General features: G+C 39.1%; 1 protein-coding gene and 1 long non-coding RNA gene across 4 annotated transcripts in view; one reads left to right on the top strand and one right to left on the bottom strand.

Annotated features, from left to right (window-relative positions):
• The window catches only part of LOC309969347, a 697850-nt gene extending 680845 nt beyond the window's left edge, over nucleotides 1-17005 (bottom strand). The window contains exon 1 of the long non-coding RNA XR_014326624.1: nucleotides 16885-17005. This is a non-coding gene — a long non-coding RNA (uncharacterized lncRNA). The remainder of the gene's footprint in view (nucleotides 1-16884) is intronic.
• TMTC1 (transmembrane O-mannosyltransferase targeting cadherins 1) overlaps nucleotides 1-26617 on the top strand; it is a gene marked incomplete at its 5' end in the record, with an annotated part of 259484 nt that overhangs the window by 54147 nt on the left and 178720 nt on the right. The window lies entirely within an intron of this gene.

Raw genomic sequence — 26617 nt, 5'->3', positions numbered from 1 at the left:
GAATAAAGTTGTTTGAATGTTGTAGCACAGAAAAAGGAATGAGCAAAAGAAAATAATAGCCAAGATGGGACTTCCCTGGCAGTCCAGTAGTTAAAAAGACTCTGTGCTTCCACTGCAGGGGGCACAGGTTCGATCCATGGTCGGGGAACTAAGATCCTGCATGCCATGCAGTGTGGCCAAAAAAAAAAAGAACAAAAAAGAAAATAATAGCCAAGAAAACCTGTATAGGAATAGAAAGAATATACTGGAACCACATGGGAATCGATATTCTGGTTTAGAAGAAGAAGAATTAAATTAATTAACTGTGTGCCACAAATCTTTAAATGTATAACAAAAAGTGGTAACTAAAGTGCCTGGAAAAATCTGTGTACATTTGTGTAGTCATATAGCTATACAATTCATTTCCCACTTTTGTGTTTTAATGGATTCCAAGCATGAACATTTTTTATATATTAATATTATTTGGTTATCATCTTTCAAGTAAATGAGAGGGGAAAATAAAATTAATATTAGATTCAGAGACTTTACAACATTTTCTTATAGTATTTTCTTAAAAAGGAGCAGTTTCTAAAGAGTTTTTTCTGTTCTTTTTCTTATTTTTTCTTTTTTTGTTCCAAGGACATAAACTTTACTCTCCATTGCTTTGCTATTATGTTGCTAAAAAGAATCCATTTTGCTATACTTGTAGACTATTATTCACACCATTTCTTTGTTGAATTAAATTCTCTTTTAGTAAGAGCTAGAGTTCCCTGACAGAAAACTGCAGAAAATAGATTTTCATTAATTTGAATTTACTACTCACAAGTTACTCCTTCCTCCAAATTTTCATTCATGACCTTCCTCAAGAATATGTAGAATCCACTCCTATTTCATTTAGTGTTAGTAGAGATGGTCCTTGCAGGAAGACCTACTGTACTTACTGCATAAAATCCCTTGCATAAAGCAGGGCATAAAAAACTCGTGCTTTAATGCTAACAAATTCTAACAAAATACCAACAGTGAGAGCCTTCCCCCCTTTTTGAACAAATATGAAGTGGAATTCCTCATTATGCTTCTTCCCCTTTTTATATCCCAAGTGAATCAGTACTAACTTGACCTTTAAGATTTTAGACCCTAAGAAGCATTATTACAGGCTTATTATTCAAACTTGGGAACAGCTAAAGGAGGAGCAGGTGAAAACCTTTGCTGTCATCAGGAAATAATTACATCGTCTTAGTACTAATCCCCACCAACCTCTGCTGCAGGTGGCAATGCTGTCAACCTCTGGCGATCCTTCTCAGAGACGGTTCTAAGTGTAGAGTCTCTGCTTGCTTGCAGCAAATCTGACGGTTTCGGGGAGGGAAGAGTGGGAGAAAAGAATCAATAGCATCTCCTGGTCTCTAAAGAGTGGGTATTATTATTTATTTATTTTATTATTATTATTTTTTGCGGTACGCGGGCCTCTCACCATTGTGGCCTCCTCCGTTGCGGGGCACAGGCTCCGGACGCGCAGGCTCAGCGGCCATGGCTCACGGGCCCAGCCGCTCCGTGGCATGTGGGATCTTCCCGGACCGGGGCACAAACCCGTGTCCCCTGCATCGGCAGGCGGACTCTCAACCACTGCGCCACCAGGGAAGCCCAAGAGTGGGTATTATTTTAATGAAACTTTCAAGCAGATGTAGAAAGATGATTTTGCAAAGCCTCAAGCTCAGAATTTTAATTGACACATATTACTAATAAGGCATTTTGCTTAATCCACCTGTCTCCTAAGAAACGTGGCTGTTTTCCACCAAACACTTTTTTTAGAAAGCACCAGCCAGGATCTCTGTGCAGGGGATTCTTCTTTGGCAGATGATGGAATTATGCTGCTTGCAGTGGTTTGATCTGAGGGAAAAGCTGCAAAACTCACTTTCCTATGTATATTTTTTAAATCTCACGTTTGGATTCAAATCCGTATAGCCCTTGTTTTAGCTGTGGCCTCCTTGCGGCTCTGATTGCCTTGTGTGGCTTACCCGCCGCCCTCTCTTAGGCCTCGCTGGCATGTCTGCTGTGTGTAACCAGCAGGCTCTTGGTGTGCCCTGTGGCAAAGCGCTTCTGATACAGGATTAAGGCAAAGTTTTAATGAAAAGAGGAAATTATATATATCCATTTAAAAGGGTGTCTTCTCTGTGTCAGACACAGCATGAGGTCCAGAATATAAATTCCACCCGTGCACGGACTGTCATTTTAATTTTACTTCTGTATCTTCAACCACTGGCATGGGGCCTGGCAGGGTTGACATGCAGGACTATTTATTGGATGAATGGATGGAGACATGGTGTGTTGGTCAGAGTCACATCAGCAAAGAGATGGTGCCTTCAAATTAGGATAATAGGGGGGAGGATTATTTGCAAAGGGACTGTTTACACAGGCGAAGGCAGTAACAGCAGAGGAGCAGTTATCACGCAGAACCTGGGAAGAGAGAGTCCTTCAGGAAAGGTCACCTTGAGACAGGCACCAGCCCACCTGAGGTGACCCTGCAGGGAGGGAGTCTGGGCAATAGATAGACTTTCCTCTTAGTCCAGGGCTACCCATTGTGAACTAGAGAGTAGGGCCGCTCACTGATGCAGACCATATCCAGCCTTCTGGTAAAGGTGGCTGGAGGACAAATGAGAGAGATCTGGCATACACAGATGAAATGGCCTGCCACCAATCCATCAGGCAGACAGAGGAGTAAGCAGACATTTTAAGGTAGTTAGAAGAATTTAAAAGTATTGAGTGCCCTCACAAGAACCCTATGAGATGGGTATTGTGATGATTTTTACAGATGATGGAAACTGAGAGAGAGAGGTTAAGGAATTTACCTAGGGTCACACAGCTAGTAAGTGAAGGAGCTGAGATTGAACCCAAGAAGTTTGTCTGTAGAGTCTGTGCTTTGCTGGATTCGAAGAGTGAAGCAGTGTGGTGCTTTTCAAACCTTAACGTGCATGGGATTCTTTGGGGGATCTTGTTTAAAAGTAGCTCTGGGTTCAGAAGGCCTGCGAGGGGCCTGAGAATCTGCATTTCTACCAAGTGCTGTTGATCTGCTTCGTGCAGTGAGAGGTCGAGGACCTGCAGTTAGAAAAGTGGAGTCCACGTCCTAAGGGTAAGACTCTCACTCAGCTGTCTCTGTGCTGCTCCTTTTCCTGATGTGTCACCTGAGCAGGTTGGGTGATTTTAAGGCCCAGCCAAGCTTGCAAACCCCCTCATCCCCTGATTTCAGACTGGAGGCTCCTTCCATCTGGTCGTGACAGCATAGGAGGCCCTAGAGGGGAGCTGGTGTGGGTAGCCTCCTCCCCACGGGCTGAGTTCACATGACAGTGCTTGAGTTTCTGGCCGGAGAGAGGCTGCTCCGCTATCAGCTGTTTCCTTCCAGAGCTGAGCGGTCTCCCAGCATCTGTCGCTTCTCCCTGTTGCCTCATGGATTCTCATTCTCTGTCACAGCTGATTAGGGGGCTGGATCTAAAAATGAGGCCTGATTCTCAAGGTACCACATTATGTCATTTTTGTTGCTCCTGTAATTGGAGCCCCAAATTGTAATATTCTTGCAAAACAACCTCTAGCATCTTAATAAAGCTCCTTATTCTTTTAAAAGTGTTTCTACTGTTGGACACACCTAGAAGATGCTTAGCATTGTGTAGTTTAAATTTTAAGCAGCGTCAGTGCTCTGCCTAAAACTCGTCATTTTCCAATTCTTTTTCCTTTTGCAGTAACTGGAGAATGTCACTGCTGGCACAAGCACCTGCGAATCGAGAGGGATAAAACCCTCTCACCACCAAACATTCACAGCAGTGTTTTGGTTCCCTATGTTCCCAAGCTTTGTACCGGGGATTTGGGGCTCCCATTTCGCTGTAATCCACAGCTGTATATACAATATGCAAAATAGCAGACTTCATGCTTCAGAAGATCAGTCCGGGACCACAACACTGAGCATTTTTCTCTTTTCCTTTTGCTTTGATCATGCGGTGCTCTAGCACACGTTCAATAAATCACACATTGAATTTTTCCAGATGCAGAGCTCCTGCAATATTATGTGTATGGTTTCCTTGTTGTATTTTGACATTTTGGGTGATTAAATTGCATCTGATGATGCTCTCAGACTGATCAGGCCAGAGCAGTGGTGTTATCCCCCTGCTGTGCTCAGCAGTGCCTTCTGGAAGGTTGTGGAGAAGGATGTTTGCTGTCCTGTTACCATGTTTACATGATTCATTATCTCTTAACTACATCTGGTGCTACTTATAAGTCGTGTAGATACTTGGAAAGGTTAATCATTATGTGTACATTTTAAAAAATAAATTTATTTATTTTTTGGCTGCGTTGGGTCTTCATTGCTGCACGTGGGCTTTCTCTAGTTGCAGCGAGCGGGGGGCTACTCTTTGTTGTGGTGCGCGGGCTTCTCATTGCCATGGTTCTCCTGTTGCAGATCACGGGCTCTAGGCACACGGGCTTAGTTGCTCCTCAGCATGTGGGATCTTCCCAGACCAGGGGTCGAACCCGTGTCCCCTGCATTGGCAGGCGGATTCTTAACCACTGCACCACCAGGGAAGTCCATTATGTGTACATTTAATTTATCAATATAAACAAGTCTTTATGAGTGTAGCATAATCTCTATATTGAGGATATTGCCTTACTTGGCTTTCTATTTTTTTTCTGATTTGTTCTCTGGAATGTTTTTATTTTATGCTTTTGACACCCAGTAAATACTCCTGTTGTGGTTGGAGAGCATCGTGTTGGTATGGCCAGCACTTTACTAGGGATGAGATTTTGGATCCTTAAAGAATAAGAGGTGCAGTAGTGTCAGATATCGTTCTAATGCTTGTGTGTAGAGAGGAGGCAGGAAGGATTCCAAAACAATTGCAGAGAGGCTAGGGCCGCTGCCTTCCTGGGGGAACACACTCGGTCTGCACCTCTGTGTATATGCTTGTCGGCCACTTGCCTTATTCCCTCTTGAGCTTAAAGAATCAGACTTAGGTAGCAGAGGGCTTTATTAAAAATCTAGGGAGAGCATCTCTGGGTTAATATTAACATTGGGAGATGGCATAAAATCGCTGTTACTTAGTAAATCACTGGTATTTACTAAGAGAGTAAAAATACTGTATTGAAATGTCCCTGGTGTTTATAAAGAGCAGCTTTCATGTTAATTGCTATGTCTTACGGTAAAGATGTCACGTACAGATGGTGAGCTGCTTTGAGATATTGAACAGGCAGAGATGGAGACAGAAATCTGGGATGTTTTCATGAGACAGGCTGCTCCCCCTTCCTTAACTCTCTGCATCTCTGGCTCAGCAGGCCAAAGTTCAGGCAGCAGCTCCCCCAGGCTTGCGGGGTGGGTGGTGTCCCCTGGGACCACATTGTTGTTTCCCAGAGCAGTGTTAGAGGAACTAGAACACGGTGTATGTTTTTTAATTCCGTTCAGGCTGAATACTTGGCAACCAACCAGTTGAGCTGTGGAATTCTGAGCCTAGGTGGGTCTGTTTTTAAAGGCTTAGGTCTTAAAAAAGTTGAGAGGCTAGAATGGAATTCTACTTCCAGGAGACAGCCTGTTCTTTGGGTTCAGATGCACTTCTTTGAAATATCATTGGCAGAATTAAAAAATAAAGTTTTGAAGATTGGATTTTAACAATTAGGGGTCTTAAGTGTCATCGTTTTCCCCCTGGAAGTCAGCTCAGTGATGACTTTGAAATGCTGTTTATGGAAGATTGAATGCTGTAGCAAATGGTAAGCTATTTTGAAATAGCAGATCAAATAAATATCTTTCCCAAAATGACAAAAACTTTATTACTGGAGCATCTTGTCTCTTTAGGGCATATAATTAATTATGAACCAGGCATAAAGAACATATATTTTATAGTACTTTTGTCATTTATCTGGGTTCTGTTTTATAAACACAGTTATTCACGTAGTCTTTCAATTCTGCCTTTATTATATGAACTGATAATTCAAAATGAGAAATTACTACATTAAGAACTTGGCAGATATACAGCCAAGTTTTATAATGAATTTTAGGTTATCGTTTGTAATAAAAAATGTGAACGATATGGCATTTTATTTATTTATTTATTTTTATTTTTTTGCGGTATGTGGGCCTCTCACTGTTGTGGCCTCTCCCGTTACGGAGCACAGGCTCCGGATGCGCAGGCTCAGCGGCCATGGCTCACGGGCCCAGCCGCTCCGCGGCATGTGGGATCTTCCCGGACCGGGGCACGAACCCGTGTCCCCTGCATCGGCAGGCGGACTCTCAACCACTGCACCACCAGGGAAGCCCTATATGGCATTTTAGCTTGTGTTTGTTGGTTCACTTTTTTGTTTTTAATGTATTTATTTATTTATTTTTGGCCGCGTTGGGTCTTCGTTGCTGCACGTGGGCTTTCTTTAGTTGTGGCGAGCAGGGACTACTCTGTTGTGGTGCAAGGGCTTCTCATTGCGGTGGCTTCTCTTGTTGCGGAGCACGGGCTCTAGGAGTGCGGGCTTCAGTAGTTGTGGCATGCAGGCTTCAGTAGTTGTGGCTCATGAGCTTCAGTAGTCGTGGCATGTGGGATCTTCCAGGACCAGGGCTCGAACCCGTGTCCCCTGCATGGGCAGGCAGCTTCTTAACCACTGTGCCACCAGGGAAACCTGGTTCACTTTTATATAATCTTTCTGTTTGTTTTACTTTGAAAGTTAAATTTTGATTAAAGAATTTTATTAAAATTTATTGAAAGTATAAAGAATTAATAATACAGTGGTTCCTGTTGAGTTGGGCATCCTTCCTCCAACCCATTGTCTTCCCAGCCTCCTCAGAGGTAACATTATCCTGAATTTTGTGTTTATTTTCTCCTTTCTTTTCTTTGTGGTTTTACCACATATGTTTATATCCCTAAACAATAAATTTGTGTAAATTGTATCATACAATATATATTATTAGGCAACTTGCTTTTTTCACTCAACATTGTGTTCCTAAGATTAATCTTTGTTATTACTGGTAGCTATATTCATTTCCACAACTGTATAATATTCTGTATAATGCTGTGTAAACTGCGTAATGGCCCTATCACTATTTATCTAGAATATGATGGAAAGAAATTTGGATTCCCAGTTTTTTCTATTGCAAATAGTGCTTTTATAAACATTCTTTGCATGTCTAATGCATATATATGCCCATAGGTAGGTTGTGTTCCTACAAAGGACATTTTTCAGGGTGTAGGGCATGTGTATCTTCATCATTAATTACGCCATTTTCCCCCAAACTGATTGTAACAGTAGATACTACATTCAGCAGAGTGTATGTAATCATACTGCTCCATATTCTTTTCAACCCTTGATATTGTCAGACTAGCATTTTGCCAGATTGTTGTGTTGTAAAATATTGTCTCACAGTGTTTTAATTTTTTCCCCTAAATGCTAATGAAATTATTCATACATTTATATGATTATTATAGGCCACTTGCTTTTGTTTTTCCTGTGAAGTACCTTTTCAAGTTTTTTTGCCAAATTTTTTTCTGTAGGGTGGTTAATTTTAATGTAGTTGAACTTATTGATCTTTTCCTTTATGGTTTGCACCTTTTATGCAAAACCTTCTCTATTCTAAAGAAATAGAGAAGAAATCCTTCTCTGTTCTGAGGTCATGAATATGTTCTCCTACATTATTTTCTAAACATTTTTAAAACATAGTTTTGACTTTTATATTGTCTTCATTTTACCTAAGTCTTCCTTCCTTCCTTTCTTATTTTTCGTGTGAATAATCAAGTATCTCAGTATGATTTGCAAAGTCCAGCCTTTTACCATTGATTTACAGGGCCAGGACTGTCATAAATTAAATTTCTACATATGTGTTTTTGTTTCTGGTTTCTCTGTTGTGTTCCTTTGTCTTCCCAATGCTAATACTACCTACTCTTAATTTTTGTAGCCCTAAAATAATAATTCTAATATCAGCAAAATAGCTACTCTGTAGTTCTTTATAGTTGTCTTCATTAATTTTATGAACCTTTACTGTTCCATACTAAAAGTTATTCAAGGGACTTCTCTGGCAGTCCAGTGGTTAAGACTCCATACTTCCAATTCAGAGGGTGTGGGTTTGATCCCTGGTCAGGGAACTAAGATCCCACATGCCCTGCAGTGTGGCCAAAAGAAAAAAAAAAAACATTCATTACCTAATGACAGGTAATAAAGATTAAAAAAAATTATTCAGTAAATGAAGAAATACAGTCACCCTCTCATGACATATGTCCTATTATTGTTATGTATTTTATTTTCATCTTTCTCATTTTTATAAATACCCCTGTCTACACACACACACACACACACACACACACACACAGAGACCTTCAGTATTTGACGTCAGTTCTTTATTTCTTATTGACCTCAGTCCTCCTATCTGTAATCACTTTTCCGCCTGAAAAATATTTCTTAGGATTCCTGAAGTAAGTGTATGATGGTGACATACCCCTTTAGATTTCTATAGTTAAACTATCTTTATTTCAGTTTAATTTTTGAAGGATATTTTTGTATGTATTTATATCTACATTTGTCTTTCTGGACTGAGAGTTATTTTTTACTCAGCAGATTGAAGATAACGTTCTGATTTCTAGCTTCCGTTGTTAAGGTCAAGAAGTCACCAGTCAGTCTGTCACTCCTTTGCGATAAAATCTGTATTTTCCTTTTGACAACTTTTTATTTTTTAAAACAGGATTTATATATTTATTTAATCTTATTTATTTATTTATTTTTGGCTGTGTTGGGTTTTCGTTGCAGTGTGAGGGCTTCTCTTGTTGTGGAGCACGGGCTTCAGTAGTTGCAGCACACAGTAGTTGTGGCTCGCAGGCTCTAGAGCACAGGCTCAGTAGTTGTAGTGCAAAGGGCTTAGTTGCTCCGTGGCATGTGGGATCCTCCCGGACCAGGACTTGAACCCGTGTCCCCTGCATTGGCAGGCGGATTCCCAGCCACTGCGCCACCAGGGAAGTCCCCCTTTTGACTACTTTTAAGATTTTTTCTTTGGTCATCTGCATTTTCATCTTGGTAGTTGAGATGTGGATTTATTTTTACTTATCCTGCTTGGGATATGTTAGAAGTCCTGAACCCATGGATTGGGCTTTTCACCAATCTGTATATGTGTGTGTGTGTGTGTGTGTGTGTGAATTTGTAGCCATTATCTACTTAAATTTTGTCTCTACTTCTTGTTTTCTTATCTTTCCTTTAATCTCCTATTTTTAAACTTTCTCACTCCTCCATTTCTGTTAGCCCTGCTTTCAGATATTTTTTTGTCTCTTTATGTTCTGGATAATTTAATTAGGTTTGATTCCACTTCACCAATTCTTTTGTCATTTTGATTTGCTGTGTTTGTAAAACTGTCCATGGAGTTTGACATTTCACAACATACTTAAAAAACATTTTATTGAGATATAATTGACATATACAAAGTGATACATATTTAATATATAACTCATTGGGTTTGGGGATAAGTATTTACCTATGAAACCATCATCACCATCAAGGCCATAAACATCCACTATCTCCCAAAGTTTCTTCCCACCTCCTTTATTATAATTATTAATTTTATGTGTGTGGTAAGAACACATAAGATCTACTTTCTTTACAAATTTTAAATATACAATACAGTACTCTATTATACTTTCTATTTCTAGAAGTTCTCTTTGGTTTTCATTCAAATCTTAGTCTTTTTAATATTCCTTTCCTTCTTAGAAATATTTATAGATTCCTTAGATATTACAGAGCAAGAAAATGTGAAATACCTAAGAGTACACACCTTGGGCTACTGGGCGCCATTTATATTGGGGGAAATTCACAGAACAGTAGTCCATGTAGATGTGCTTATCACCCCCCTTGCCCATTATATTATGGGATATGCTCAGAGATCTAGCATGGAGAGTGGGAAAACAATAGGAAAAGGAGTACGGATCTAGGGTTGTGGAATGTTTAAGCTGCAAGACGGGTAATATCGCTCCTCTCCTAATACGATAAATGAATGGAGTTCAAACCTTTGGGTAGAGCATTATGACATGACTAAACCTTGGCCTTCATCTCTGTTCTGCCACCTCAGTATTCATGGTCAGGGGAACACCAGCCCCTCCCTTAGCTTGATGAGGAAGGAGTCTGAGGTCCAAGCCTGGTTGCAGCTCAATAGCAGACCATTGGCTTGATTTGTAGTCTCAGTAATCGACCAGGAATGACTCTGAAAAGCAGTCAGTTGTAAAAGGATTCCATGGAGCTTTGCAGGAAGCTAGCCGTCAGGGAGTCGGTCCTAAACAAGATCATTCTTACTACTCAGTACTAACATACTGATGTAATAACTGCATATCAGTCCTCCTAAGATAAACATTTTCCCCCTATATTTGGCATCTCTGAAATTGGGATGCAGCTTACAGTTGTAATTGTCGGTGTTGTTTTTCTCTTTGCGTTAAATAAAATAATGGTGCATTTTAAAATTGATGGCTTTTTAGATTGATAAAATACAGAATTTTGTATTCTGTTTCAGATAATTTTTATTTATGAAGTCTCTGTGGGTCTCACTTTGGCTTTTTTTTTTCCTGCAGGCTCTCTCATGGTGCTTTGTTCCTTGCATGTTTTTCGATGATTTACTCTGAGCCTGTATTTCTTGGAACTTTTTCTGTGTGACTACTTGGATGCCTTGGTTGCACAGTCTGCATTTACTTCATTTGCTTGGAGGACAGTGCAAAACCCAGGAGTACTTTACATTTCAACTTGAAGTTTTGTGGAGAATACAGGGGTATGAATTCAAGCTGTGAAACCTTATGCTCGTCAGTTTGTGATTATACTAATGAAGGGAGATTTTTTCCCCCCTATCCATTGCCAACATTTAGGTCAGTTCAGTTTCCTTGCAGTGCCCTTACCTTGAGAGCATAATCCTTTAGAATCCCAGCCTTATGCAGGGTAAGAGTCTTTTACTGACTCCCCATCTTGGGTGGTCACTGGGCTATTTTCTTTTATTCTCTTGTGCCTGTAAGGCTAAGGACTAGAAAGCTGCCCTACAATTTTGCTTAGCAAATGCTGTTGCAGTCCCCTTACCCTTTTGGTGTTCCATTTGCACCTAATTTTTGGTCTCTGAGAAGTTCTTACTCAGCTCATCAATATATTTGCAAACTGGATTTTAAAAATATTTTATCTAGCATTTTGTTTTTCCATGGGAGGATCTAGCTGCCACACTACCCGAATGAGAAATTCACCTCTGTCTGTTCCAGACTACAGAGATAATGTGGATTGAGCCCTGTGCTGCTCTATGTGGCAGTTTAGTTCTTTGAACCACAGTCGCATGTCTTAAGGAACATTTGAATCTTGGAAATTCCATCTGCAATCTCAAAATGAATCTACACCAGATATTCGGATTGTTCCCATGAATTTCAGGGTCACACTTGTCCTGTTGCTATTCAATGCATCCCTTATTTCTGTGCTCACCTTTCTGCAGGTTGTTAAATGAACACGATGCTGTGAAGATGTGTAGGCCGCACAGAGTAAACATCTCTTTGTCAGTGAAACTTTTAAATTTTTGGAGTGAGGTAACTGACAATCAAGTCATCATCCACCCCTGTTCCCCTACGGGAAATATTATCTTTTAAAATTAATTTCAGTTTACACACCTATTTTGTTTAAGATAAGAATGACAGCTTGACCAGTAAAGTATACAGTATCAAGATACACTTCTGTGGGAAAAGTACAAGAAGAAAAATGAATTGCAAAATTTCCAACTGTTAAAGGAGAGCTTGTTTAAGTACTTTTTTAAAACAGCTTTATTGGAATATAATTCACATATAGAGTTCCACTTTTTAAAATATTTATTTATTTATTTTATTTGGTTGCACCTGGTCTTAGTTGCGGCAGGCAGGCTCCTTAGTTGCAGCATGTGGACTCCTTAGCTGTGGCATGGGAACTCTTAGTTGCAGCATGCATGTGGAATCAGGTTCCCTGATCAGGGATCGAACCCGGGCCCCCTGTATTAGGAGTGGGGAGTCTTATCCACTGCGTCACCAGGGAAGTCCCCTAGAATTCCACTTTTAATGTTTAATTTTCCTTTCTTTAAACACTTCGAGTTTATTTACATTTGAGAAAAGCCCTGGTGGAGTGTATACATGGCACTGTGTGGCAAGGGAGATTCCTTTTTCCAGAGCAGCAGATTGTAGCCATTGTAAAACTAAAAAACTTTTGTACACTATTTCAATAGCTTATACTTATCAAGTTTAATCAAATAGAAAAATCATTGAAGATATTTTGCACAAAGACAAATTGGTTTTTAAGCGACAGAGTTTATTTTAATACAGGTAATGCTTAATTAAAATACTATATAACATTTATAAACATATATAAACATTTATTGATACTTTATTATGTGTCAGATACTGTTCTAAACAATTTAGTACTGTGCTACCTCGTTTGATCTTTACAAGAATACATTAGATAGGTACTGTTATTATTCCCATTTTCTGGATGAGGAAACTGAGGCATTTATCCAAGGTTGCACAGCTAATAGGTGACAGAACCATGACTTGAAGCTATTTAGGCCAGCTCAGAACTGTGCTATCAACCATTATGCTAAGCTGCTTTTCTGGTAAAATGGTACAGATAATTGAATTGTGGCTTTTAAATATGAAATCATATTTTTTTCTGAGTCTGTCCTATACCTTGTAAAGGGAAGTTACTGTGAAAATTAAATGCAGGTTGAGCTTTCCTCCCAAATTCCAGACCACCTCTCACTATCATGAAGCTTAACTTGTTTTGTACTCATATTTTCCCCCCTCAGTTTTGCTGACTCTACTTATCTCTGGGATGCTTCTTGTCATTACTTCTAGATTTAGTAAGGTATATTTATTAAGGTATGTAATTTGGGGCCATTTCATTAGGAATGAAAAAGCAAATTCGTAAGGAGCATAATTTATCTGTAACAGATGGAAGCACTTCTTTCTGTATTCTGAAGCCCAGTCTCGTGTTTTCTCGTATCAGTTTTTTCTCCTCAGTTTTACTGACTTCATTGACTTCTCTCTTGGGTGCTCATGTGCATTTCTTCTAGATTTATGAAGGTATATTTTAATAACTCTTAACAATATCATTAGGCATGAAATAGCAAATTAAAAGGAACATAGGTTTTATAACAGATAGAAGATGTAATTGTTTTTATTATTTAGGCTCTAAAAATATTTAGTGTTTCTGAATAGCTGAATGGTATTCAGAAGTCAGTATGAAATGTACAGAAGGGCATTCAGTGAAAATTGAGTCCCCTTGTTGTTTCTATTCTGTCCTTGATAGAAGTGACCACTGTTACCATGTAGCAGGAGAGAGATTTTATCTTCATGAAATCATTTTGTCTTTTTCAGTTTCTTAGACTTACTTTTAAATGCCCCCTACTTGCTTTGTTTCAGCATTCTAATGGTAATAGTCCACGGCCTTATATTGTCCTTTCTTTTCAGTAACAAGTCATCGGATATTGTATTGTTGTTCCCCTGTATTTAATGTGTTATTTTCTTCTAGGTGTGGCTTTCTTTGCGTTTATACTTTATCGGGTTTACTGAATTCTTTTTTTTTTTTTTTTTTTCTTTTTTGCGGTACACGGGCCTCTCACTGTTGTGGCCTCTCCCGTTGCGGAGCACAGGCTCCGGACGCGCAGGCTCAGCGGCCATGGCTCACAGGCCCAGCCGCTCCGCAGCATGTGGGATCCTCCCGGACCGGGTCATGAACCCGTGTCCCCTGCACTGGCAGGCGGACTCCCAACCACTGCACCACCAAGGAAGCCCGAGTTTACTGAATTCTTGAATCTTAAATTTATGCCTTTCACAAAATTGGGGAATATTTTGGCCATTATTTCTTTAAAATTTTTTTTCTGCTCTATTCTGTTTCCTCTTCCTCTGGGACTTCAATTATGTGGATATTAGATGTTCCATATTGTTATTGATATACTGTTCATTTTTCTTGATTTTATTCTTGTTTCTTCAGATTAGATCAATTTTTTGATCTATCTTCAATTTTACTAACTCTTTAATATGCTGTTCAGCTCATGCAGGGAATTTGTATTTTAGATTTATATTTTTTTTTAGTTGTGGAACTTACATTTAGTACTTTTTCATCTAATTTGCATTTTATGCTGAGATTTCCTATTTGTTCACTCATTATGAGCATATTTTCCTAGGATAGTTATAATAACTGCTTTAAAATTCTTGTCTCCTAATAATACCTAAGTATCCACAGACTGCCTTTTGTCTTGAGTTTGGGTCACATTTTCCTGTTTTTCATATGCCTAGTGATTTTGGATGGTATCCTGGATATCGTTAATGGTATGTTATAGAGATTCTAAGTTCTTTTATATTCCTCTAAAGAGTGCTGATTTTTTTCATTTTGGTAGGCAGTTAACATGGCTAAACAAACTTCTCAACTCTTTCCTCTGGAATGGGATGGCAGCTGAAATCTCTGTTCCAATCTTATAGCCTATAGTCTGTTTGGAGTTGTGCTTTGCCATGTATACTGGATGCCAGCCAGAGGTTTGGGCAGAGTTTATATACAGAACTGGGGACAGTCTTCTGTGGCTTTCTTCTTTATGGGATTCTCTGTCACGTTAGAGCCGACATGGTTGTCCTGGACTCTGTCTTACAGTTCTTCAAGCTGGTAGGACTAGGAGTTTCTATCAGTTTTAGCTGCTCTATGGAGTGGAGCTGATTTTCCCTCCCCTCAGATGAAGAACCACAAAAAACAGGAAAAAAAAAATAACATAAAAAACAGTGCTGTTCCCTTCCTCAGAGTATTGATTCCGTCTGATTTCTGCCTGCTTTTGATCACTCTCCAGTGCCTTCAGTAGTTATTTATGATATTTAGTACAAAATTGAAAGTTGTTTTTCATGGGAGGCTTTGTCCACCTTGTCCACTAAAGCCTCCTCCTTTCGTGGGAGGCTTTTTTTTTCCATTGTTGGAAACAGAACCTTCCTGTACTTGTTTTGACATTTTAACTTAGAACATGTATAGTAATTGGGAAAACAGTGTTTGAGTGGTTTAATTTATTCCAAGTGATCTGCATTGTGTTATAGAGTATTTCTTTTTGGTAAGTGCCTGTCATTTGTGCATGTCATCATAAATCACTTGCAAGTTCAACATACATGTTGCCTAACTGAAGAGTAATTATTGGGTCATTAGTTTATAATGAAGTACACAACCTTCCACTTATGGAAGGAATGATAAATCTCAAACGTTAAAAGTCCCATAACAATTACTAAATGATTATGCTGCTATCAAGTTGAAAGTGAAGGTTACAGGATAGTACTACTTCATATCTAAAATGAAGCAAACTAAAGACGGTAATTGCTTCAAACTCTTAGAAATTGTTAAATATATTTAGTTTTTATTCAGGAGTACAGGTGTGTTGAACTTTGTTCATAAATAAAGCTGGTCACATTTCCAATGGAATGCCAGTTGGTAAATAAGCAGTGATACAGTTGTCAACTAAGGCTGAGCCATCCTAGGTGAGTTCCACAGGCACCATTCATTTCAGAGTTGAATGGACTTCAAGTCATTCTACCAAAATTCTTCAGGCCAGGGAGATGATTCTTGAAACTTATCCCTCGTCAAGGACAGTATCCTAAACATTTTGATCCACATAGTCTCTAAATTAATTTTGAAAAACCATGGGCTCTGTCTACACTTAGATTGGCATCCAAAATTTTTCTTCATAAGTTTTCAGCACTTACAAAGACCATATACTCCCATATATTATATGTATTGACAATTTTTAAAAAAATTGTTATATCCCTATTTTAAATATGTCTAATGGAATATAAATGCTAAAAGTGATTTGTTACCAACCATCATAAATTTTTTTTTTTTTTTTTTTTTTTTTTGCGGTACACAGGCCTCTCACTGTTGTGGCCTCTCCCGTTGCGGAGCGCAGGCTCCGGACGCGCAGGCTCAGTAGCCATGGCTCACGGGCCCAGCCGCTCCACGGCACGTGGGATCCTCCCGGACTGGGGCACAAACCCGTGTTCCCTGCATCGGCAGGCAGACTCTCTACCACTGCACCACCAGGGAAGCACCATCATACATTTTTAAGACACATCATTAAGCTTCCCTCTTATCACTTGGAATTTTACATTATTCTTTTCCACTTTGAACTCATATTTCCATTCCATTTGACGTACAGGATCTCACTCTAATGTAATACAGTTTTATGTTTTCATTAATCACTATATCATATTTCTTTGCAATAAAAATCTGCAAATAATATGATTTAAAAATTTTCTATGTCCTTAGTCTCAAAGTATTAAAATTTGTGGATTAGGTATATTTTTTCCTTTTTTAAAAAAAAATAGATCTTTATTGGAGTAAAATTGCTTCACAATACTGTTAGTTTCTCTTGCACAACAAAGTGAATCAGTCATATGCATACATATATCCCCATATCCCCTCCCTCTTGAGCCTCCCTCCCGCCCTCCCTGTCCCATGTCTCTAGGTCATGGCAAAGCACCGAGCTGATCTCCCTGTGCTATGCTGCTGCTTCCCACTAGCTATTTTACATTCGGTAGTGTATATATGTTGATGCTACTCTCACTTCGCCCCAGCTTCCCCCTCCCCCGCACCATGTCCTCAAGTCCATTCTCTATGTCTATGTTTTTATTCCTGCCCTGCCACTAGGTTCATCAGTACCATTTTTTTTTTTTTTAGATTCCATATATATGTGTTAGCATACAGTATTTGTTTTTCTCTTTGTGACTTCACTCTATATGACAGACTCTAGGTCCATCCACCTCACTACAAATAACTCAATTTCGTTTCTCATTATAGCTGAGTAATATTCCCCTGTATATATGTGCCACATCTTCTTTATCCATTCATCTGTCAATGGACATTTAGGTTGGTTCCATGTCCTGGCTATTGTAAATAGTGCTGCAATGAACATTGTGGTACATGTCTCTTTTTGAATTATGGTTTTCTCAGGGTATATGCCCAGTAATGGGATTGCTGGGTCATATGGTAGTTATATTTTTAGTTTTTTAAGGAACCTCCATACTGTTCTCCATAGTGGTTGTATCAATTTACATTCCCACCAAGAGTGCAGGAGGGTTCCTTTTTTACCATACCCTTTCCAGCATTTATTATTTGTAGATATTTTGATGATGGCCATCCTGACCGGTGTGAGGTGATATCTCATTGTAGTTTTGATTTGCATTTCTCTAATAATTAGTGATGTTGAGTATCTTTTCATGTGCCTCTTGGCCATCTGTATATCTTCTTTGGTGAAATGTCTATTTAGGTCTTCCACCCATTTTTTAATTGAATTGTTTGTTTTTTTGATATTGAGCTCCATGAGCTGTCTGTATATTTTGGAGATTAATCCTTTGTCCATTGTTTTATTTGCAAATATTTTCTCCCATTCTGAGGGTAGTCTTTTCGTCTTGTTTATGGGTTCCTTTGCTGTGCAAAAGCTTTGAAGTTTAATTAGATCCCCTTTGTTTATATTTGTTTTTATTTCCATTACTCCAGGAGGTGGGTCAAAAAAGATCTTACTGTGGTTTATGTCAAAGAGTGTTTTTCCTATATTTTCCTCTAAGAGTTTTATAGTGTCTGGTCTTACATTTAGGTCTTTAATCCATTTTGAGTCTATTTTTGTGTATGGTGTTAGGTAGTGTTCTATTTCATTCTTCTGCATGCAGCTGTCCAGTTTTCCCAGCACCACTTACTGAAGAAGCTGTCTTTTCTCCATTGTATGTTCTTGCCTCCTTTGTCATAAATTAGGTGACCATGTGTGCGTGGGTTTATCTCTAGGCTATCTATCATGTACCATTGATCTACATTTCTGTTTTTATGCCAGTACTATACTGTCTTGATAACTGTAGCTTTGTAGCATAGTTTGAAGTCAGGAAGCCTGGTTTCTCCTGCTTCGTTTTTCTTTCTCAAGATTGCTTTGGCTATTTGGGGTCTTTTGTGTTCCCATACAAATTGTGAAATTTTTTGTTCTAATTCTGTGAAGAATGACCTTGGTAGTTTGATAGGGATTGCACTGAATCTGTAGATTGCTTTGGGTAGTATAGTCATTTTCACAAAATTGATTCTACCAATCCAAGAACATGCTATATTTCTCCATATGTTTATGTCATCTTTGATTTCTTTCATCAGTGTTTTATAGTTTTCTTAGTACAAGTCTTTTGCCTCCTTAGGTATGTTTGTTTATTCCTAGGTATTTTATTCTTTTTGTTTCGATGGTACATGGGATTGTTTCCTTAATTTCTCTTTCTGATTTTTTGTTTTTAGTGTATAGGGATGCAAGACATTTCTGTGCATTAATTTTGTATCCTGCAACCTTACCAAATTCATTGATTAGTTCTAGTAGTTTCTGGTGGCACCTTTAGGATTTTCTGTGTATAGTGTCATGTCATCTGCAAACAGTGACAGTTTTACTTCTTCTTTTCCAATTTGTGTCCCTTTTATTTCTTTTTCTACTCTGATTGCCATGGCTAGGACTTTCAAAACTATGTTGAATAAGAGGGGCGAGAGTGGACATCCTTGTCATGTTCCTGATCTTAGTGGAAATGCTTTCAGTTTTTCACCATTGAGTATGTTTGCTGTGGGTTTGTCATATATGGCCCTTATTATATTGAGTTAGGTTCTCTCTATGCCCATTTTATGGAGAGTTTTTATCATAAATGAGTGTTGAATTTTATCAAAAGCTGTTTCTGTATCTGTTGGGATGACCATATGGTTTTTATTCCTTAATTTGTTGATATGGTGTACCACATTGATTGATTTGAGTATATTGAAGAATCCTTGCATCCCTGGGATAAATCCCACTTGGTCATAGTGTATGATCCTTTTAATATGTTAGATTCAGTTTGCTAGTATTTTGTTGAGGATTTTTGCATCTATGTTTGGCAGTGATATTGGTCTATAATTTTCTTTTTGTGTGATATCTTTTTCAGGGTGATGGTGACTTCATAGAATGAATTGGGGAATGTTCCTCCCTCTGCAGTTTGAGAAGGATTGGTGTTAGCTCTTCTCTAAATGTTTGATAGAATTCACCTGTGAAGCCATCTGGTCCTGGACTTTTGTTTTTTGGAAGATTCTTAATTACAGTTTCAATTTCATTACTTGTGATAGGTCTGTTTATATTTTCTAATCCTTCCTGGTTCAGTCTTGGAAAATTGTACCTTTCCAAGAATTTGTCCATTTGTTTGTGGTTGTCCATTTTATTGGCATATAGTTGTTTGTAGTAGTCTCTTCTAATCCTTTGTATTTCTGTGGTGTCTGTTGTGAATTTTCCTTTTTCATTTCTAATTTTATTAATTTGCATCCTCTCCCTTTTTTTCTTGATGAGTCTGGCTAAGGGTTTATCAATTTTGTTTATCTTCTCTAAGAACCAGCTTTTAGTTTTATGGATCTTTGCTACTGTTTTCTTCATTTCTATTTCATTTATTTCTACTCTGATTTTATGATTTCATTCCTTCTACTGACTGGGTTTTCTTTGTTCTTCTTTCTCTAAGTGCTTTAGGTGTAGGGTTAGATTGTTTATTTGATATTTTTCTTGTTTCTTGAGGTGAGATTGAATTGCTGTAAACTTCCTTCTTAGAACTGCTTTTGCTGTGTCCCATAGGTTTTGGGTCCTTGTGTTTTCGTTGTCATTTGTTTCTATGTATTTTTTTATTTCTTCTTTGATTTCTTCAGTGATCTCTTGGTTATTTAGTAGCACACTGTTTAGCCTCCATGTATTTGTGGTTTTTACAGTTTTTTTCCTGTAATTGATTTCCAATCTCATAGTGTTTTGGTCAGAAAAGATGCTTGATATGCTTTCAATTTTCTTAAATTTTCCAAGGCTTGATTTGTGACCCAAGATGTGATCTATCCTGGAGAATGTTTCATGTGTACTTGAAAAGAAAGTGTATTCTGCCACTATCAGGTGGAATGTTCTATAAATATCAATTAAATCTATGTGGTCTATTCTGTTATTTAAAGCTTGTGTTTCCTTATTTATTTTCTGTTTGGATGATCTGTCTATCAGTGTAAATGGGGTGTTAAAGTCTCCTACTATTATTGTGTTACTGTCAGTTTCCTCTTTTATGGCTGTTAGCATTTGCCTTATGTATTGAGGTGGTCCTATCTTGGGTGCATAAACATTTATAATTGTTATATCTTCTTCTTGTATTGATCCCTTGATCATCATACAGTGTCCTTCCTAATCTCTTGTAGCAGTCTTTATTTTAAAGTCTATTTTATCTGAAACAAGTATTGCTACTCCAGCTTTCTTTGGTTTCCATCTGCATGGAATATCTTTTTCCATGCATTCACTTTCAGTCTGTATGTGTCCCTTGGTCTGAAGTGGGTCTGTTGTAGACAGCATATGTATGGGTCTTGTTTTTGTATCCATTCAGCCAGTCTTTGTCTTTTGGTTGGGGCATTTAACCCATTTACATTCAAGTTTATTATCGATATATATGTTCCTATCACCATTTTCTTAATTGTTTTGGTTTGTTTTGTGGGTCTTTTTCTTCTCTTGTGTTTCCTTCCTAGTGAAGTTTCTTTAGCATTTGTTTTAAAGCTGGTTTGGTGGTGCTGAATTCTCTTAGTATTTGCTTGTCTGAAAAGCTTTTGAGTTCTCCGTTGAATCTGAATGAGATCCTTGCTGGGTAGAGTAATCTTGGTTGTAGGTTTTTCTCTTTCATCACTTTGAGTATATCCTGCCCCTCCCTTCTGGCCTGCAGAGTTTCTGCTGAAAAATCAGTTGATAACCTTGTGGGGATTCCTTTGTATGTTATTTTTTGTTTTTCCATTGCTGCTTTTAATATTTTTTCTTTGAATTTAATTTTTTTTAGTTTGATTAATATGTGCCTTGGTGTGGTTCTCCTAGTGTTTATCCTGCGTGGGACTCTCTGTGCTTCCTGGACTTGAGTGACTATTTCCTTTCCAATTTAGGGACGTTTTCCACTATAATCTCTACAAATATTTTCTCAGACCCTTTCTTTTTCTCTTCTTCTTCTGGGACCCCTATAATTCGAATGTTGGTGCATTTAGTGTTGTCCCAGAGGTCTCTGAGATTGTCTTCAATTCTTTTCATTCTTTTTACTTTATTCAACTCCTCGGCAGATATTTCCACCATTTTATCCTCCAGGTCACTTAACCGTTCTTCTGCCTCAGTTATTCTATTATTGATTCCTTGTAGTGTATTTTTTATTTTAGTTATTGTGTTGTTCATCTCTGTTTGTTTGTTCTTTAGTTCTTCTAGATCTTTGTTAAACATTTCTTGTATTTTCTCAGTCTGTGCCTCCATTCTACTTCCAAGATTCTGGATCATCTTTATGACTATCATTACTCTGAATTTTTTTTCAGGTAGATTGCCTATTTCTTCTTCATTTATTTGGTCTTGTAGGTTTTTACTTTGCTTCTTCGTCTGTGACATATTTTTTTGTCATCTCATTTTCTTTTTTTCCTTTTTTTATGAGTGGGATTGTGTTCCTGTCTTACTGGTTGTTTGGCCTGAGGCTTCCAACACTGCAGTTTGTAGGCTGTTGGGTAGAGCTGGGTTTTGGTGCTGAGATGAGGACCTCTGGGAGACCTCACTCTGATGAATATTCCCTGGGGTCTGAGGTTCTCTATTAGTCCAGTGGTTCGGACTTGGAGCTCCCACTGCAGGACCTCAGACCTGATCCCCGGCTCATGAACCAAGATCCCTCAAGCTGTGCAGGTGGCAAAAACAAAGGAAAACAATAACGAAGTAAAAAATAGGAAAATAACAACTATGTTAGAAAAAATGTAAAAATAAAAATATAGATGAAGCAACAACCGGAAGGTATAGCAGAACCACAAGAGTGAAAAAGAAGAGGAGAAAAAAAAATGGTAGAAATGGCCTTGGCTGTGGAGGGCGGAGCCTAAGCAGGGGTGAGGATCAGGTGGTGGGCAGGGCCTATGCTTAGTACCAACAGGGCTGGAAAAGGTGGGGCTGGGGTGTGGTGGGTGGGGCTTAGGCTCAACAGAATAAAAGGGGCCCAGGCATGCCCCTCCCCCCCCCCAGTCTCAGAGGGCGGGGAACCCCACCTGGGAGCCCAGCAGGCTTCCTTGGTGCAAGTGGGTGGGGCAAACGCCCTCTAGGACCAGAGGAGCAGGAAAGGAGCAGAGGGCGTTTGCGTTTGCCCCAGCCACTGAAGGTTGGTGAGCCTGCTGAGCTCCCAGGCCAGTCCGCCCCGTCCAAAGCCCCCTCCGGGCCACGTGGGTCCTGGGGGCATAGGAGGGAGGCTGGGGAGATCCTCTCTTGCTCCTCCTGTCCTGGAGCTCCCCTCCTGCCTGCCTCTCCTGTTCTCTCCTGTCCTCCCTTCTATGCCCGCAGACCAACCCAGCCGGAGGGAACCTCTGAGGTTGTAGGACCTGGCCCGAGAGCCAGGCAGACTTCCCCAACTGATTGGGCAGGGGAAACACTGGGCCCTCTCCCCCTTGATCTGAGCCCCTGAGGGTCCCTCTAGGCGTGGGAACCCCTCCCCCTCTCAGCCACCCCTCAGGGGCGCCACTTCTGTCTGGCCTCCACTTCTCCTGCCCCCTCAGTCCCCCCATGTCCTACCGGTTTACTTGGGGGTTCTTTCCATCTGCTTGGGCGTCGGGGTCCCCCACCAGCATCCGGCTGGCACCCTAGTTGTGCGGAGACAAGAACTCTGCATCTTCCCACACCGCCATCTTGACTTGCCTGGATTAGGTATTAATATTCAGTTTATTAAAATATATTAAATAATGTATCAAAGTAGCATAGTACAGTAGTTAAAAGCACAGACTCTGGAGCCAGAGTTTAAATCCTGGCTCCAACTCTTGTTGCTTTATACCTTCAGCTGCCTTATCTGTAAAATGGGGATTAAGTATGATATTAACCTAATACAAATGTTTTAAGGATTAAGTGAGTAAATATATGTGAAGTGCTTAGAATAATTTCTAGCTCATAATAAATATTATAAAGTATTTGCTTTATTACTCTGTTCATACTTATTAAAGATGAAAAGTAAAATATTATTGGAAATGCATCTTTTAATGAGATGGAGGTATCTTTTAAAATTTTTTTATAATTAGCTCATGTATTAAATGATGAATATTATTTATTGCCAGAAGGACTCTGGGTTCAGCATCACGGTTATCTCAACTTTTCATTTATGTGCTTAGAATGAGAAAGCTTTTTATATAGATAAATAGATGAGAATGAAAGGAGTCTTGATATAACAAAGTTTCTCAATTCCTTGAGCTCCTTTTGGACTATGTGCCCAAAAATCGCTTACTGATCTTTTCTCAAATATCATTTTAAATGATCTTTCAGTGAATGACTCCATTCACTCCTGCTTCAATTTGTTGAAAGCATTCAATTGGAAACCACTTCACTTAGAAAATGATTTTTCTCCAGTCTTCATAATCCTTTTCTTTTGCAGCACCAATACCAGCATTTCTAATTATACTTTTTTTTAGGTGCCCTGAAAGCATTTACCTTCCAGACAGTGCACTATTGTAACACAGGCTGGGAAAGAGATACCATTTCTTGTACAAAGAGGGTGTCAGGACTAATGTGAAAGGGCAGGTGTAAGCAGAGAACTAGAAATGTCATCTGGACTGTACTGCTTCTGAAATGAATCAATTTTGGGGAGTCTTTGTGGACTCTGGTCCGTGTGCCCTAGTTCAGAGATCATGGCTCCTGGGGCCATCCCTTTTCTGTGAGCAGTGTGAACCAGGAACTTCACCTTGCTTGGCATCTACATGCCAGCTTGGGTTTCCTCTCTGGATCTTGTTGGTTTGTGAGCTTGGGAGAGGGCAGGTCAGTTCTGTGGTTCTTAAACTGTGCTCTGCAGATGTATGGGAGGCCCCAGACTCTTTTAGGGGATCTGTGAGGTCCAAACCATTCTCATAATAGTAAAAGAAGGTATTTGTCTTTTTTACTGTTTCGATATTTGCATTGACAATGCAAAGGCTGTGATGGGCAAAACAATTGGCCTCTTATCGCAGACCGAGACAGTGGCACCAAACTGTGCTAGTGGTCCTTGTATGTACTGCCACACACACTTGCATTTTAAAAAGAATTTTCTGTTTTCACTCAAGAATGTTCTTGATGAAGCAGTAAATTTTGTATTACACCCTAACAGTTGAGTATATCTCTTTTTAATATTCTGTGTGATGAAATTGGCAGTCTGCACAAAGCACTTCTGCTGTGCACTGGAGGGCAGTGTCTGGTGGAGAAATATGGTGTGATCGTTTTGAGTGGAAAGCCATGCTAGCCACTTTTTAAAAATGAAACATTGTTTTTAGTAGAAAGACTTACTGACAAACTGGTTATTCAGACTCTGTTTTTTAATAGGCATTTTCTCCAAAATGAGCAATGAAACTGACACTTCAAAGAAAACAACTGACAGTATTTATTACTAGTGCTAAAATTCAAGTTTTCCAGCAGAAATGAGAATTTTGGAAAACTTTAAACGGACATTGTGAACTTAACAAACTTTCCAATACTAAAATGCTTTCAATGAAGTTGGTTGTGACATTAGCAAATAGAATTTTCTAGATATTGTATAATGAAATGTGTAAACATTTTGAAACTTTGTGTAATTCAGTGACCTAATATTTTTCAAATGACCAATGCATGATATTATTACAGAATCATGCATGGGCCTATTAGAGTTTTCCAGAGAACCGAACAAATAAGGTATATATATGTATAGCTAGAGGGAGAGATTTATTTTAAGGAATTGGCTCTTGCAATTATGAGGGCTGGTAAGTCTGAAGTTTGCAGGCAGGCCGGAAGGCTGGAAATTCAGGTAACGGTTTGATGTAGTTCTGAGTACAAAGGCTGGAAAACTCAGGAAGAAGTTTCACTTTGCAGTCTGGAAGCAGATTTCCTTTTTTCTCTGGGTACCTCAGTCTTTTTCTCTTAAGGTTTTCAACTGAATGGATGAAGCCCACCCACATTATGGAGGGTAATCTGCTTTACTCAATGTCTATTCATTTAAATATTGTATTAATCAAACCTACAAGAAACCTTCACAGCAACATCTAGACCGGTGTTTGACCAAATAACTTGACATCATAGCCTAGCCAAATTGGCACATAAAATTAACCATCACAATAGGTAAAAGAGCTATTCAGAGTTCAAGATAGACCAGTGGATTCTACATTGCAGCTAAGCTCTAATAACACTTGTTGAGTGATGTATTATCAAAGGATACCCACAATTACCTAAAAAACTATGAAAATACTACCTTTTCCAAACTATGTCTGAGGAAGGACAGATTTTATTCCCATACTTCCACCGAAACAACATATAGCAACAGATTGAATGTGGAAGGAAAGACAGAATTTTAGTTTCTGTTCTCTTCTATTGAGGCAGCTAGTTAAAGAAATTTACAAAAATATTTTTTAAAATTCTACTCTTTTCACTAATTTTTTTGGTTTAGAAAATGTAGATTTTTAAAATAAAATGTTAATAGGCAATGGGTTTATTGTTATTACTAAGGATTAAAAGTTAAGTTTTTTTTCTTTTTAGTTAGAACACACAAAAATTCTTTGGTTTCTTCAGTAATTTTTGCATGAAAGGTGTCCTTAGACAAGACAATTATTTGATAATTGCTACTTTAATAAAAAGGAGGTGATAGGTTGGGGAAAGAATAATTCTCATTAAGACAGCAACACATGTGAGGATTAAACTTTTTCTTGAGGTGTTAGTTAACCTGTCTGAATACCTGAGTGTTTAATGAGTGTCTTTACGTAAAACTGATTTGCAGGTCCCACAATAGTGTTGGCGGCAGGGCTGCCTGATGTGAGATGAATGCTGGTTAATTGGAGGACTGGCTTCCTGGTAGGATTTGTTTGAGGAGAAATCCATGTTCTGCTGGGGCATAGTGACCTCCTGTGAAAAGCTTCCTAAATGCTAGTGCACAGACTGAAACAGGGCTGCTTTGCAAAGTGACTCTGAGAGCATTTGCCAAGTGCTTGCAGAATTCCAACAGCTTTTTAAGGTCCTGCCCCCAGCCTCAAATCCCTGAATATCTCCCACTGCTGCTCCAACTATTCAATCCTCCTCACTTCATTATAGCAATGTGAGAAATATGGTGCCATATGCAGTTCACAGCTTGAGTTAAACCAGTGACATCAGTATTTCAATTCAGTGATCTTCACTTTTGGTATTAGAACACAGAGGGTAATGTAGATCATATTGACGTGTTTCAGGGGAAAGGAAAGCACAGTGCTAATGCAGGGGAACTCATAGAAGCCCATCAATAATCCTTTCTAGTGTTCCTTTCCAAATCATCACAGAAAACTAGTTCCTGTGTAAATACTTCCCCTTCTTACCTTGTAAAATATTTAACTTTTATATTTCCTTCTGTAAGAATGGTTTTCTAAGGGTTCAGGTGTGTTTTGCCAAGGCCGTTTGAGGTCCAGATTGATGACAAACACTGGGCATCAGCATCATTTTGCGTCTCAGTCACGTGGTTCCTGAGACACCCCTGAGATAGGAGTGCAGTTCGAAGGCTGCGGAGAAAGAGCAGCCTGCAGACTAATTGGCACGCAGCGGGAGCACGAGCAGCCAAGTGACTTACAAGGCATCCGCTGTGTCCTAACGGGCATGAAGATGCTCTGCAGACCCCGGCAAGGGGGTGCAGGCTGCGTCTGGAGTAACTCGGTCTGGAAGCCAGCTAGC

Source organism: Leucopleurus acutus (assembly GCF_964270905.1).
Source record: "Leucopleurus acutus genome assembly, chromosome: 11".
Lineage (NCBI taxonomy): Eukaryota > Metazoa > Chordata > Mammalia > Artiodactyla > Delphinidae > Leucopleurus > Leucopleurus acutus.
This window is presented reverse-complemented; position numbering and strand designations above follow the sequence as displayed.